This window comes from Schistocerca cancellata, chromosome 2 (genome assembly GCF_023864275.1).
Source record: "Schistocerca cancellata isolate TAMUIC-IGC-003103 chromosome 2, iqSchCanc2.1, whole genome shotgun sequence".
Classification (NCBI taxonomy): domain Eukaryota; kingdom Metazoa; phylum Arthropoda; class Insecta; order Orthoptera; family Acrididae; genus Schistocerca; species Schistocerca cancellata.
Window position 1 is genome coordinate 555,069,195 of NC_064627.1, and position 17,127 is coordinate 555,086,321.

The window sequence follows — 17,127 nt, forward strand, 5'->3', positions numbered from 1 at the left end:
ACGGCTTCTTTTCGAAGAAAGAGTACCCATGTAACCCAAACTCTTCTGGTAAAAAAAGAAACTATTGTTGCTGTCCTGTGTTCTCCAGTTACGTTGTTATATGTATGTATCAAATTCATAACCGAAGCAATGTGTGTGTAACACCAGAATTTCAAGGAGCCTTCACTGGAGCCTATAATGACGGAAACCGCCTTCCTCCGTTAGGCACCAGTAGGAAATGAAACACTCAAAGCCATTCAAGAACGCCTGGGCGAAATATTCCACAACGCGGGACTTAACGCAACGTACATTTCATCTACGTTGGCCGCGAAATTCTCAGCAGATTTCTCTCTCTGCCGACATGTGAAAAAGTAAATCAAAACGTAAACGAAATAAGCAACTCGTCAGTTTTTCTGAGATTAATTATTGTAGAACAGTTGTCTGTGAGATACGACCTGGTCCGATGACCCAATTGCTCTGGGATTCCATCGTGTAGGAACCACAGACTAGGATGCAACTGCAAAGAAACGTCCTCCAGTTCAAGCAAGGCTATCTCCAAAAACTTAATATACTATCCACGTTTCTATCGTTCGGGTAATACGTATCGTCCAGATATATTATATTCAAGAATACCCACCCGAATGTTTACTAAGAGTCTCAGCTGGTAACTTGTCGTGCGGGTATCGCGAGGACTTCAAACAGCGCTTTGGTGGTTCTTGCGGGATCTAAAAATACCCCCCTCCCTTAGAAAAGTTGACTCAACAGTAAACGTGACAAGGTCTGGATTATTGGAGGACAGTAGCACTTTGACAAAGGAACCACTATGAGAAATACTGCAGTGGTTCAAAATCAGGCTACGCCACGGCCTGATGGTTGGTTAAGGAACAGATGTAGATGCGCGCCGTGCAAACCCATCCAGACACTCATGTGTTCTACGTGCATTGCGTGGGTGGCTGCTCGTGTGCTGCTTCTTTACACCCACATGTACCATAAAACCTATAAATCCAGAGATTCATGTCCTCCTCGTACTTGCCCGATGTGTATTAGCGGATACGGTTCTTCGGTCCGCGGTAAACATTCGTGAGTAATGAGATGCTGGGAAGTCGTCTCCTTGATACGTTCCTGCGTATATCCGGCGAACTGTACCAGCATTGCAGCTAGCTTCTCCGTTACATAAATGCGTGTCAGAAAGTTCTACAAATGTGTAACTATCTTCTACGAAGTCAGAAATTAACTACAGCACGTAAAACTCCATAAGCAAACAACTGTGCACCGAGTGACGTTACTAGCTGCGTGTTTACAGAGTAGCGCTAGTGTTTGGAAGAGCTGAACTGATGGACGACAAGAGCTAAGTAAACAACGGCCTGTACGCAGGCTCAGGTAGACTACTATAGTTGTGTGTTTAGGCTTCCATCGGCAGCAATAACATAAACGTCAATGGGTGAATGGGCAGGTACCCAGTTGACAGTTCAGACACCGCCTATTACTGTAGAAACTTTTTCACATTTCCGGCTGTAGGTTCCTTATTGCAAAACGTCCTGAATTTCACCCTCTACAGTCTCTCAAAATTTTAAAACGTAGTTCTGTAACACTGTGTGTTTCCAATAGTCTCTAACGACAGGCTGGGGATCCAAGAAATTCACTCAATTCTAGCACGGGTAATGTGAATTCTGATAACAGATGTTTACATGGCATTCTGATATTAAGGGCCAGAAGGTGGTCTACGTAGGATTGGTGCGAATGCGAAGCGATAAATCATGTGAGTGTACAACTCATAGTTGGTCAGAGGAGGGTTCGTTCAATGGTCACACAAACATATTCCCATGACTCAGGCAAAAGAAATGATAGTTAAATCAAGACCTTACGCTGTCGACAGGCGTTGATATACATCAACGGGGACAGTTGAAAATGTGTGCCCCGACCGGAACTCGAATTCGCGATCTCCTGCTTACATGGCAGACGCTCTATCCATCTTTTTCTCTTTTTTCACATTTTGTTCGGTATTGTTCGTTGCGTTTGGTCTGGGCGGACATCACAAGACATCCGTTAAAGTTAATCCTTGATTCTTTTACTCAGTTTTTTTATTACATAAGGCGAGCAGCCCTCTGACTGAACACGCCGAGCTACTGTGCCGGCGTCCATCTGAGCCACCGAGTGCCCAGTGGATAATGGGACTGCAGGGTTTTATCCCTTGTACGCTCTCCGTGAGACCCACATTCACAACTTAATGTCGATTCACTACATTCGTAGTGACCCTGCCAACTACACTCATTACTCGCGGCAGACAATCTGACTGAGTTCCGAAAAGTTGGGGCAATACGTGTGCATCCGCACAAAGGAGGTCAAAGGCCGGTTAGCCTTAACTATGTATGAAGATGGTATCTGTTCTTTCGGACGTGTACCAAAGAACAGATACCATCTCCATATATAGTTAAGGCTAACCGGCCACTGACCTCCTTCTTCTGTGCGGATGCACACGCATTGCCCCATCTCTTACGGGACTCGGTACGATTGTCTGCCGCGAGTAATGAGTGTAGTGGGGACGGGCACTACGAATGTAGTGAATCGACATTAAGTTGTGAATGTGGGTCTCACGGAGAGCGTGCAAGGGATAAATCCCTGCAGTCGTACTATCCCCTGTGCCCTCGGTGGCTCAGATGAATAGAACGACTGCCATGTAAGCAGGAGATCCCGGGTTCGAGTCCCGGTCGGGGCACAGATTTTCCAACGCCTGTCGACAGCGTAGGGTCTTGATTTAATTATCATTTCTTTCTAGAGTGCGGACATGTCCGAAAGAACAGATACCATCTCCATATATCAGTCAAAAGACGATAGTTCTCCTCAGAAATTAATCTCTCTTGCTTTCATAGTGGTGGCAAAACTGGTGATTCAGTTCTTTTCTTTGGTTATCGCTGAAGTGACATAGACAGCGTTTCCCTTTTTAAGAAGTGTTCGGAGGCTGATCATTTCTTGCGCAAGCATCACCCAGTTAGTGACACTGAACTGCAAAAACTGAAGCTCCAAGGTAGATTAGGAGTTCTTGGAGAACCTCTAGGGGCTACGATATTCGCTCTGCCTCACTTAAATAAAATACGGTTTCGATACAGAAGCAACTTCATCGAAGTTGACGTCGTTAAGACATGTGGATTGGAAGACGTGTAGAAAGTCTTGAAATACTATTTCATACACGTAACAAACATCACAACGAACTTATATGTGGTCATCAGTGAAACGAAAAACGTCGAATAACAATTTACAGAGATTTAAGCTATGGCGCTCAGTGATCAATAGAGAGGCGCCTTGCTTTGGTGCAAAAGGAACGTAAGAGTATAACCTTAGGAATCTCTCTGGTCTTACTACAAACGACAACTTCACAAACATACACAACGCAAGCTCATTCAGAAATGAGTTGGGTCGGTTATGATAAGACAGTGTCTACGGTACCAACTTAGACGTTTGAACAACGTGTTGTGAAAGACGAAAACGTAACAGTTTATAATTTTTCATGTGGAGATTGACGGATAGCTTCGGTTGAGATCCTCCAAGATGAAAAAAATAACAATTTAAAAAACAGAATTACTATTCTACAGTCGCATCTTTCGTATGGATAGCGACCGAATCGCAAAGAAAATTTCGAGTTTTCAGACGTTCCCAAGGTAAGAAAGATTTATGACGGCAGGATATCAAAGCCAACCAATCAATAGCACACTGAAAATGAATTTCTGCAAGTCCATCCTTGTACAACGTGGTCGAGAGACGGATGCTCAATATAAAATGTAAAATCAAAAACACCTTCAGCCGTCTATGTTTTTAATGTAATTTATTTATGCGACCAGTTTCGGCGTTTCGCTACGCCGTCTTCAGACCCCATGACAAAAATGTAAGAGGAATCCAACCAGCCGAAATAGGTACCAGCGTTAAGTAACAGGTATTCTTAGACCTCTAGTTGTAATAATGCGATTGAAATGACGACTAGCAGTCTTCAGTTGATGAAAAGGAATCGCTTTGTTGAAACTAGAAATCTACGGATACCACAGACTTAATTGTAGCCCCTATTTGACTGCATTTGAGGTTGGATTCCTCTTACACGTTGGCCATGGGGTCTGAAGATCGATTAGTGAAACGCTGAAACTGCTCGCATAAGTAACGTGTTTTAATTTTACATTTTTATTTGAAAATGAGGTTAGTTGTTAACACCTAATCCATAGACTCAGTTCAAACGAGGGGAGAAAATAAGTTTATGTATTGATCAAAAATTGCCTGTGCGAAAAAAATACCTATTTTTAGAACTATTTTTCCGGTATTCTACTTGACGTATTACGGATTCAACTGTATTTGTCTTCTGGATTCTCCCCTATGTGCACAAGACAGACGAGGCGTTCTGGCTACTTTACCACTTCGTGCGTCCAATTTCGCCGCCCCCTTCAGTTGGCCGCCCTTCAGACAGTTTGTGCTTCCCGTTTGGAAAACACAGGATATGTGCCTCAGCGCACACGTTAATACGTCCGTCGCCAGAACGTTTCCTCTCAATACTTCATCCGAACGTTATGACTGCGGAAGACCTTCGCCGGAAAGAGAAATTGCTTATTGAGTTTTGTGTAGGACGGATGTCGTAACAGCAGTGGGGAATGAGTTGCAAGCGGTATTCCGAACTACTGAAGCGTTGACGATGGTCTTCCTGATCAAGCATTCAGAGTCCGTTCACGACTCCAGCATGTGGCTCTTCTGTCACTTATCCGACATATCTTGCCATTTGGTAGTCCAACTGAAACCTAGTGCCAGAGTGTCCCTTGAAGGTGTAAGTACTGAATGTGCAACTGCTCACGGAGTGTTAAAGTTACGAAGAGTTCTGGGAACTCAGATGCGTTAATTGAAGACGTGAGGTGTGGGACTGCGAGTTGAAACTTACAGGAAAAGTAGAGGAAATATGAGCAGCAGTTTTAGTGCTCAGTTCTGGGAGTAGAAGATTCTGGGAAACGCGTCATTTTACAGACACACGGTTGAATACGCTTTACGACCTAAACATAAATTTGTAATGAGGTGGGGACTTAACAGCTGTCAAACTGAGCGTAAAAATGAACAGCTGATGGTCGTCTTCAATGAAGATTAACAATCGTGTGAAACAGTTACTCTCTTCGCGCAGGAGACGGCTGCTGGCACTCGAAAGACCTGCAGTGTCAAGTGCTGTGACGTACGCACCGCGGTCTGTCCTCGTCGCGGGCCTCTTCTACATCTTCTGGACTGCTCACTTTCCAGTTTCCTTCCACAAGTACGCATGCATGCAGGCGTGCGACCCCCCCCCCCCCTCCCCACGCGGGTTTACAGTCGCTGTTACAGGTTGGCCTATAGAGCGACTTGAGGGGCATCAAAAATTTGATTCTCAGTAGTCCATAAAATTATTAACCGAATTAAAAAATTTCAAATGCTGTCATAAACGACTTACTAAGAGGTGCAATCCTACGGTGTGGTAAAGGCTTAACACATTGATAAAAGTTACAAAGCTACTAACTGAGAATATCACGAGTCAGTGTAACTCACGGTGCGCAATGAACCACGCTGTATTCATCCCGTGTTTGACAATGGGAGCACTTAGCGGCTTTCAACAAAGATCGCACATAATTACAAACGTTTCGTAAACCTTTTTTAAACTTTTTCTCGCGCATATGCTTAACGTCAAACACTTAAAACGTTAACTCAGTTTTAAAATAGTCAGACGTTTGAAGCTTCTTTATACATGATTTGGATTCTTTAAGGAACCGCACGTGAGGGTCTACACTGCGATTGACGGAAACACGACGATGTACGATATTTGTAAATGCCAATAGGGAATGACAATAATGGAAGATAGAAAGAAAAAAGATCGTTTAAAAAAAGTGGTGTAAGACAGGAAAGCAGTCTTTCTCCTCTACTGCTGAAGCTGTACGTAGAAGCATTGACGAGAATAAAAGAAAGTTTCAGTGGCACAAATTACGATGCAGCGTGAAAGGTTATCAGTGATAAGAATCGCCAATGACATTGCAATCCTGCAGATAACTCAAACATATTTCCAGTGTGTTCCTCGATAACCTACTGACCATGGATGAAGGAACACGTAGATTCCGCGATCCTAGATTTTCGGAAAGTGTTTGAAGAATACCAGACTGCGGGCTGTCAACAAAGGCCTAAGCTTACAGTACAGATTCTCCGATATATGTGTGGCTCGAAGACTTCTTAGGTAATAGAACCAGTACGTTGTCCTCGACGGCGAGTGTTCATCTGAGAAAATGTTGTCAGCAAGCGTGCCCCAGGGAAGTGTGAAAAGACCGCCCTTGTTCTCTGTATATGTTGACATTCAAACGGAGAGAGTGTGCAACCTGCGGCTGTCTGCTGGTGACACTGTCTTCTGCCGGGATGTACCGTCATTGAACGACTGTAGGAAGATAAAAGATGACTTGGGCAAAATTTCAATTTGATTTGATGAATGCTAGCTTACTGCAAATGTGTTGAAATGTAAGTTAATACGATTAGCAGGAAAAACAGTCCTGTGGGGTCGTTGAGGTAGAAAATTGTATTAGTGGTATGCTGCTTGATGCAGTTAAGTTGATTAAATATCTAGTCATCACGTTGCGGCATACGGAGCTCCATCGCAGTCTTTAACACTGGTAGCATGCCGCGACAGCGTGGACGTGAACCGTATGTGCAGTTGACGGACTTTGAGCGAGGACGTATAGTGGGCATGCGGGAGGCCGGGTGGACGTACCGCCGAATTGCTCAACACGTGGGGCGTGAGGTCTCCACAGTACATCGATGTTGTCGCCAGTGGTCGGCGGAAGGTACACGTGCCCGTCGACCTGGGACCGGACCGCAGCGACGCACGGATGCACGCCAAGACCGTAGGATCCTACGCAGTGCCGTAGGGCACCGCACCGCCACTTCCCAGCAAATTAGGGACACTGTTGCTCCTGGGGTATCGGCGAGGACCATTCGCAACCGTCTCCATGAAGCTGGGCTACGGTCCCGCACACCGTTAGGCCGTCTTCCGCTCACGCCCCAACATCGTGCAGCCCGCCTCCAGTGGTGTCGCGACAGGCGTGAATGGAGGGACGAATGGAGACGTGTTGTCTTCAGCGATGAGAGTCGCTTCTGCCTTGGTGCCAATGATGGTCGTATGCATGTTTGGCGCCGTGCAGGTGAACGCCACAATCAAGACTGCATACGACCGAGGCACACAGGGCCAACACCCGGCATCATGGTGTGGGGAGCGATCTCCTGCACTGGCCGTACACCACTGGTGATCGTCGAGGGGACACTGAATAGTGCACGGTACATCCAAACCGTCATCGAACCCATCGTTCTACCATTCCTAGACCGGCAAGGGAACTTGCTGTTCCAACAGGACAATGCACGTCCGCATGTATCCCGTGCCACCCAACGTGCTCTAGAAGGTGTAAGTCAACTACCCTGGCCAGCAAGACCTCCGGATGTGTCCCCCATTGAGCATGTTTGGGACTGGATGAAGCGTCGTCTCACGCGGTCTGCACGTCCAGCACGAACGCTGGTCCAACTGAGGCGCCAGGTGGAAATGGCATGGCAAGCCGTTCCACAGGACTACATCCAGCATCTCTACGATCGTCTCCATGGGAGAATAGCAGCCTGCATTGCTGCGAAAGGTGGATATACACTGTACTAGTGCCGACATTGTGCATGCTCTGTTGCCTGTGTCTATGTGCCTGTGGTTCTGTCAGTGTGATCATGTGATGTATCTGACCACAGGAATGTGTCAATAAAGTTTCCCCTTCCTGGGACAATGAATTCACGGTGTTCTTATTTCAATTTCCAGGAGTGTAGATGAAAGTAGTATAGGAGACGGTAACCATGCCAGAAACCTTTGTCTATTGCCTGTGCGCCAGAATTTAAAACACAAGATGTGTTGCCGTCATTCATTGTGTTCGGATCATTTGCCTCGTTTTGAAAGTGAAAGCTATATAGTTTGGATATCCTCGAGACTGATTATTACTATCCGAAATTTTGCTGATGCGTCGTTCATTTCACATGACTTAGTTGTTTAATGGGAATACAATTTACGATAAACTCCTCTTCAGAATAAAGCGATTCCATTTGCATATACCTCCTTCCCTGCACGTCCCCCCCCTCCCCGCCTTCCCTACTGGACCTGAAGGTATTGTTTGTATAGTTGAATTAACCAGGTGATAAGTAATGGAACTAAATGTAGTCCAGGAGTTCCGTTATTTGTACAGCAACATGACGGAGGCTGTCTGAAGTGGGGAGCACTTGCAACCCATGTCCTCAGTTACTTGCTGGATGTATTCCAATCTGTCTTTCCAGTTTTTACCATCTACATCTCCATCTAGTGCCATAGAAGCCATTCCCTGATGCCTTAACACATGCCGTACATCCTGTCACTTCTTCTTTTTCAGTCTTTTCCATACACCCCTTTCCTCGCCGAGTCTCTCCGGAGAACCACCCCATTCCTTACCTTATCAGTCCACAAAATTTTAAACATCTGTCTATAGCACCCCATCTCAAATGCTTCGATTCTCTTCTGTTACGGTTTTCCCACAGTCCACGTTTCACTACCATACAATACTGTGCTCCAAATGTACGTTCTTAGAAATTTCTTCCTCAAATTTAGGCCTATGTTTGATACTAACAGACTTCTCTTGGTCAGGAATTCGCTTTTTCCAACTGCTAGTCTGCTTTTTATGCCGTCCTTGCTCCGTCCGCGAATGGTTATTTTGCTGCTTAGGTAGTGTAATTCCATAACTTAATCTACTTCGAGCCGCGTGGGATTAGCCGAGCTGTCCAAGGTGCTGCAGTCATGGACTGTGCAGCTGATCCCGGCGGAGGTTTGAGTCCTCCCTCGGGCGTGGGTGTGTGTGTTTGTCCTTAGGATAATTTAGGTTATGTAGTGCGTAAGCTTAGGGACTGATGACCTTAGCAGTTAAGTCCCATAAGATTTCACACACATTTGGTTCCAAAATGGCTCTGAGCACTATGGGACTCAACATCTTAGGTCATAAGTCCCCTAGAACTTAGAACTACTTAAACCTAACTAACATAAGGACATCACACACACCCATGCCCGAGGCAGGATTCGAACCTGCGACCGTAGCAGTCCCGCTCACACACATTTGAACACATTTTTGAATCTACTTCGTGATCAACAGTCCTGATAAGTTTCTCGCTGTTCTCATTTCTGCTACTTCCCATTACTTTGCATTTCCTTCGATTTAATTTCAATCCATATTCTGTGCTCATTGGACTGTTCATTCAGCAGATCCTCTGATTCTTCTTCACTGTCGCTGAGGCTCGCAGTGTTATCAATGAATCTTATTATTGATATCCTTTCACCTTGAATTTTAATCGCAGTCTTGAACCTTTCTTTTATTTCCGTCATTGCTTCTTCGACGTATAGACTTAACACCAGGGGCGAAAGACTACATCTCTGTCTTACCCACTTTTTAATCCGAGCACCTCATTCTTCTTCTTCCACTCTTACTGTTTCCTCTTTGTTCTTGTACATATTGTATACTAACCAGCTTTCCAAAGAGCTTATCCTTATTTTTCTCAAGATTTCGAACATCTTGCACGATTTTATATTATCGAAAGCTTTCTGCAGATCAACAGATCCTATGAGCGTGTTTTGATTTTTCTTCAGTATTGCTTCAGTTATCAACCGCAACGTCAGAACCGCCTCTCTGCTACCTTTACCTTTCCTAAAGCCAAATTGATCATCTAACAGATTCTCAGTTGGAGAAAAAAGAAATTTACGACACAATTTCATTGACATAAGGGATGATTTGATAGGACACACGGTGAGGCATCAGAGCAGCGTCAGTTTGGTAATTGAGGAAAGTTTGGCAGGCAACAAAAAGTTACGCGAAGACCAAGGCTTGACTAATGAAAGCCTGTTCAAAAATGTGCGATTTGCAGTAGGTATCGCGAGAGGAAGAGGCTCGCACTGGATAGAGTAACGTGGAGAGCTGCATGAACCCCAGTCTCTGAACTGAGTACAGACAACAACGTAAGTAACGAAACAAATACATCTGTTTTTCTAGAAGTAATCGACAATAACATGGATTACAGAAAAAAAGGAAAGAACTAGAAAGAAACAACATAAAAGAATCGGAAATGACAGAAACCTTCGGAAGAATAAAATACTTAATTTGGTAGGCTTTCAATGCAGAAGAAATGAGAAATCGGGAACAACATTAAGACAAGAAAGGAGAAGAGAACATGGGGAGAAGACGAAGTACTGAAAAAATAGGAAATAACAACAAGAGGAGGAACTGAAGTAAACCGAGCGAGGTGGCGCAGTGGTTAGCACACTGGACTCTCATTCGGGAGGACGACAGTTCAATCCCTCGTCCAACCATCCTGATTTAGGTTTTCCGTGATTTCCCTAAATCGCTCCAGGTCAAAGCCGGTTTGGTTCCTTTGAAAGGGCGCGGCCGACTTCCTTCCCCTTCCTTCCCTAATCCGATGAGACCGATGATCTCGCTGTTTGGTCTCTTCCCCCAAACAATCCAATCCAAGGAACTGAAGTAATTACGTGATACTAACTTGTTAATACGAAGATATTATTGTAGTAAGGGACCTAAAACAGAACCCTGTGGGACACTCCACTTGATGACTTTTATTGTACTTTCTACTTCGGACACTGTAGTGAAATAGTCTGTTTCTTAGAATTATTTTACCACCATTATTTTTAATGTGAGATAGTCGTATTGTATGCCAATAACTTACAAGTTTAACAGCTTTCGAAGCGACCCAATGTGCCTTACGCAGTTGAACGATTCTTGAGCGTCACACAGGATTGCTGCAGCGAGAAGAGTTCTGTACGGAAGAGTGCTCTAGAGTGGTCTCTAGAAGAGCGTAGCGTTCCAAAGGATTGGAAAAGGGCACAGGTCATCCCCGTTTCCAAGAAGGGACGTCGAACAGATGTGCAGAACTATAGACCTATATCTCTCACGTCTATCAGTTATAGAATTTTGGAACAAGTATTATGTTCGAGTATAATGACTTTTCTGGAGACTAGAAATCTACTCTGTAGGAATCAGCATGGCTTTCGAAAAAGACGATCGTGTGAAACCCAGCTCGTGCTATTCGTCCACGAGACTCAGAGGGCCATAGACACGGGTTCACAGGTAGATGCCGAGTTTCTTGACTTCCGCAAGGCGTTCGATACAGTTCCCCACAGTCGTTTAATGAACAAAGTAAGAGCATATGGACTATCAGACCAATTGTGCGATTGGATTGAAGAGTTACTAGATAACAGATCGCAGCATGTCATTCTCAATGGAGAGAAGTCTTCCAAAGTAAGAGTGATTTCAGGTGTGCCGCACAGGAGTGTCGTAGGACCATTGCTATTCACCATATACATAAATGACCTTGTGGATGACATCGGATGTTCACTGAGGCTTTTTGCGGATGATGCTGTGGTGTATCGAGAGGTTGTAACAATGGAAAATTGTACTGAAATGCAGGAGGATCTGCAGCGAATTGACGCATGGTGCAGGGAATGGCAATTGAATCTCAATGTAGACAAGTGTAATGTGCTGCGAATACATAGAAAGAAAGATCCCTTATCATTTAGCTACAATATAGCTGGTCAACAACTGGAAGCAGTTAATTCCATAAATTATCTGGGAGTACGCATTAGGAGTGATTTAAAATGGAATGATCATATTATAAAGTTGATCGTCGGTAAAGCAGATGCCAGACTGAGATTCATTGGAAGAATCCTAAGGAAATGCAATCCGAAAACAGAGGAAGTAGGGTACAGTACATTTGTTCGCCCAGTGCTTGAATACTGCTCAGCAGTGTGGGATCCGTACCAGATAGGGTTGATAGAAGAGATAGAGAAGATCCAACGGAGAGCAGCGCGCTTCGTTACAGGATCATTTAGTAATCGCGAAAGCGTTTTGGAGATGATAGATAAACTCCAGTGGAAGATTCTGCAGGAGAGACGCTCAGTAGCTCGGTACGGGCTTTTGTCGAAGTTTCGAGAACATACCTTCACCGAGGAGTGAAGCAGTATATTGCTCCCTCCTACGTATATCTCGCGAAGAGACCATGAGGATAAAATCAGAGAGATTAGAGCCCACACAGAGGCATACCGACAATTCCTCTTTCCACGAATAATACGAGACTGGAATAGAAGGGGGAACCGATAGAGGTACTCAAGGTACCCTCCGCCACGCACCGTCAGGTGACTTGCGGAGTATGGATGTAGATGTAGATGTAGTGCTCTGCCAAGTGAACGGACTGTCCCGTTGCGTAGCGCAGTGCCTTCGCCGTGGTGTGCCCAGGAGGTGGACTGAGTGTGTATGTGACGGCCTGCGGAGGTTGTGGGAGACGGGGACGGCCGTGGCAGCTGGCAACGCCGCTGCGCCGCGCGGTGTCTCGTTAGCTGCAGGGGGCAGCCCTGCCCAGCCCAGGCGAGACCGGCGCGGCGCAGGTGGGGCGCGTCTGCTGCCAGCTCCGCCTCGTCGCGTGCCATCCCTGCCTCTGCGTCGCCACGCCACGCCATCCACAGTCCACATCACACAGCGTGCACTACTTTCGACTTCCTACCGCCCAGTCGGCGCTTCATCAAATAAGCACTCAAATTTCTCAGAATCAGTCGTAGTCTATGCGGACGCTACTGCGCCAGTTCCTGGCGGACTGCTTATCACATTGCACACATTGAGCAAGTTGCGGTAATAGTAGCCTCTTTGGAAATTTGTGGTAAGGACTGTGGGACCAACCTGCTGAGGTCATGGTCCCTAGGCCTACTTAATCTAACTTATGCTGAGGACAACACACACACACACACACACACACACACACACACACACACACACACACACGCGCGCGCGCGCGCGCGCGCGCGCGCGCGCGCGCACGCCCGAGGGAGCACTCCAAACCCTAGCGAAGGCAGCCGCGCAAACTATGACAAGCTGCCTAAGACCGCACGGCTACCTTGCGCAGTACCCCCTTTCTGGGTTTACCCACCGTCACTCTCTCAAGCAGTGGTCTCTGGTCACTGGGAAAATGGACCCGTAAAATCTGCGCCCAATGAAGTTTGGACCCAAACAAAAGTCCGTGGAACGAGAGAGGTGGCGCAGCGGTTAGCATAATGGACTCGCATTCGCGAAGACGACGGTTGAAACCCGCATCCGACCGTCCCGATTTAGGTTTTCCGTGATTTCCCTAAATCCCTCCAGGCAATTGCAGGGATGGTTTCTTTGAAAGGTCACGGCCGGTTCCCTTCACCATTCTTGACATCATCCGAGCCTGTCCTCCGTCACTAATGATCTCGATGGCGACGGGAGCTTAAACCCAATATCCCTTCCTCCCGAGGCAGTGAAATTTGCGTCCGGTGTTAGTGTAAACTACTTGCTCACAAAAGGCGTCATCACGTGGTACGTGTTCCTGATCCTGAATCTACATCTACATACATACTCCGGAATTCACCATATGGTGCTTGGCGGAGGGTACCTCGTACCACAACTAGCATCTTCTCTCCCTGTTCCACTCCCAAACAGAACGAGGGAAAAATGACTGCCTATATGCCTCTGTACGAGCCCTAATCTCTCGTATCTTATGTTTGTTGTCTTTCCGCGAAATATAAGTTTGTAACGCTGCGCTAATGCACACGATACTCTTTAAAGCCTGTACTATGGTAAGTTGACGGGCTTCACCTTAAGAGAAAGGATTTTGGTGTATATGTTGACCGCGTGTACCTGAATGGAGGCAGAATCAGACTTACACCCACTCAGTAACAACAATGATACGTCAACCAAGACTGAAGTGCAACTACACGTTAGGACGGACAAGAAACAACACAGCAGATGCTACCAAATGTTAATAATACGGTCGCCAGCCTAATTAGGCATTAACTGAGTTTCTTCCCTGTACAAGTGGATGTACGTTCAAGCATAACAACACGTAGTAACACTGCATTATATGGTAAATTTTAGAACCGGAAAATCTACTGAACTGATAATTTCACTTTCTGTACCAATATGGATAAACCATAAATACACAACAATATAATGTTTACTACAAACTTCGTACTGTCTATCGATCTGATTAAAATCGGGCATAGGTTACCCTAGAAATAGCACTTTCGAAACACACATACAATGTCAATTTTGAAAAAGGTAAAACACTGATAAATTCTGGTTTTATATTGACTTTAACTTTGCTGGTCAAATCAGTTCAGTACACTTCAGAATTCAAATGAATAGAAAAGAAAAAAAAGGGGGGGGGGAAGCCCCTGAAACTGTTATGATCACTGTATTGAAAATTTTGATTAGTGGAAGCATTAAGCACTCAAGATTTCCAATATATGAGTTACTACTCTTTTTGTCTTATTTCCTGCTCATTTAACTACCATTATTTTTGTCTCAAATTAATTTCAACATTATCTTCCAACTTTGTCAGACCTATATTATTTACCTATATATTCATTAACAACAAAGTTCTTTAAACATCATTCTAACATAGATAGGTCTGCAGGTAATTATTATTAACATGAACTTTAAATCTTTATTTCGGGACACTCGGATTGCACAACATGTGGAAAGGACCCTATCTAGGTTAGTTGTGAGGATAATTAAATGATGGGATAGTTCTGGTAAAATTTAAGTTGTTATTGAACAGTATGGAACAAAAGTAACACTGGTCCACACGAATACAGTACTAAAAGTTTCAACCTGTTCGTATCGATGCGGCGGTGAGCGGGCGGCGAGATGGCGAAGCACCGAGCACACATACAATCACAGCAATGGCTCTTGAAGTATCGGCACTTTACTTCTTCATAGCGTCGCAATACTTTTCGTTTTAGTGCCTATGGAATATTGCCATGCTGTATAGGCGTCGGAAACGGTACATCCGAGGCTCAACGAAATCACGTTTTCCAGGAGAGCCTCCTCGATCCAGAACGTGTTTCTCAGACCGATGCCCAACTCCGAGTACTACTACTGAGCCCGTTATGCCTTGCCGCGCCCGTGTGCATTTTTGCATTTTCCCGCGCTCGCCTGCCATCCACCTTTTACCGCTCCCCTACAGACAGGGTATTCACCCGAGGTTTTGCATTCCACATATCCTAATACCTATGGACCAGGCGCACAATTATAACTTTAACATCTTACAACAGTTTCAACGTTTCTTACATTTCAATTTTGTTATAACATTGCTTGCAATTTGACATAAACATTAAAATTCACATCGAAAATTGTTTACAGTTTCTTTAATATAATGGCATGAAACAAAAAAGAAATGAAATCAGAACATCGATTACACTAATCTATCGAAAATCAGAAGAAAAAAATTATTATATATACAATAGTATAGCGTTGTTGTTGTTACAAGTTGGCGGCAGTAAAATTGTACTGCAGTCAGCCTCAAATGCTGGTTCTCTAAATTTCCTCAGCAGCGAATCACTAAAAGAACGCCTCCTTTCCTCCAGAGACTCCCACCCGAGTTCCTGAAGCATTTCCGTAACACTCGCGTGATGATCAAACCTACCAGTAACAAATCTAGCAGCCCGCCTCTGAATTGCTTCATGTCCTCCCACAATCCGACCCGATAGGAATCTCAAACGCTCGAGCAGTACTCAAGAATAGGCCGTATTAGTGTTTTACAAGCGGTATCCTTTACAGATGAACCACTTCTTCCCAAAATTCTACCAATGAACCGAAGACGACTATCCGCCTTCCCCACAACTGCCATTACATGCTTGTCCCACTTCAAATCGCTCTGCAATGTTACGCCCAAATATTTAATCGACGTGACTGTGTCAAGCGCCACATTACTAATGTAGTATTCAAACATTACGGGATTCTTTTTCCTATTCATCTGCATTAATTTACATGTATCAATATTTAGAATTAGCTGTCATTCTTTGCACCAATCACAAATCCTGTCCAAGTCATCTTGTATCCTCCTACAGTCACTCAACGACGACACCTTCCCGTACACCACAGCATAATCAGCAAACAGCCGCACTTTGCTATCCATCCTATCCAAAAGATCATTTATGTAGATAGAAAACAACAGCGGACCTACCACACTTTCTTGGGGCACTCCAGATGATACCCTCACCTCCGATGAACACTCACCATCGAGGACAACGTACTGGGTTCTATTACTTAAGAAGTCTTCGAGCCACTCACATACTTGGGAACCAATCCCATATGCTCAGGAGTCTGCAGTGGGGCACCGAGTCAAACGCTTTCCGGAAGTCAAGGAATATGGCATCCGTCTGATACCCTTCATCCATCGTTCGCAAGATATCATGTGAAAAAAGGGCGAGTTGCGTTTCGCAGGAACGATGCTTTCTAAAGCCGTGCTGATGCATGGACAGCAACTTCTCTGTCTCAAGGAAATTCATTATATTCGAACTGAGAATATGTTCGAGAATCCTGCAACAAACCGATGTTAAGGATATTGGTCTGTAATTTTGAGGATCCGTCCTTCTACCCTTTTTATATACAGGCGTCGCCTGCGCTTTTTTCCAGTCGCTCGGGACTTTACGTAGAACAAGAGATTCGCGATAAATGCAAGCTAAGTAAGGAGCCAATGCAGTAGAGTACTCTCTGTAAAACCGAATTGGAATCCCATCAGGACCTGGCGATTTATTTATTTTCAACCCATTCAGCTGCTTCACAATCCCAGGGATGTCTATCACCATGTCCACCATACGGGAATCTGTACGAGACTCAAACGGCGGTATGTTTGTTCGATCCTCCTGCGTGAAAGATTTCTCAAATGCTAAATTTAAAATGTCAGCTTTCGTTTTCTGTCTTCCAAGCAGAAGTGGTTTACACGTCACAAGGTGGATGCTGCACCCCTATACACGAGCTGGTGCACCACAGGGAGGGTGCTCTTCGTCATGATTAGCGACAGCAGTAGCCTCCAGCGGCTGTTGCCGTTGCATCTGGCTAGCAAAACAAACAGCTTCTTCACGAAAATGGATGCGCTTAAAACAACTATTAAAACTCAAATGTCCTTCCTTGTCCAAAACCTAGCCACCTTGTATAGTTTGAAGTAAATACCGCTAAAAAGTAGTACAGCAGGTGAAGAGTGACTTAAAAGATAACAAAGTATCAATGATGCGTTTCGGAATTATTTCCATCATCATAAATCCAAATGCAAAGG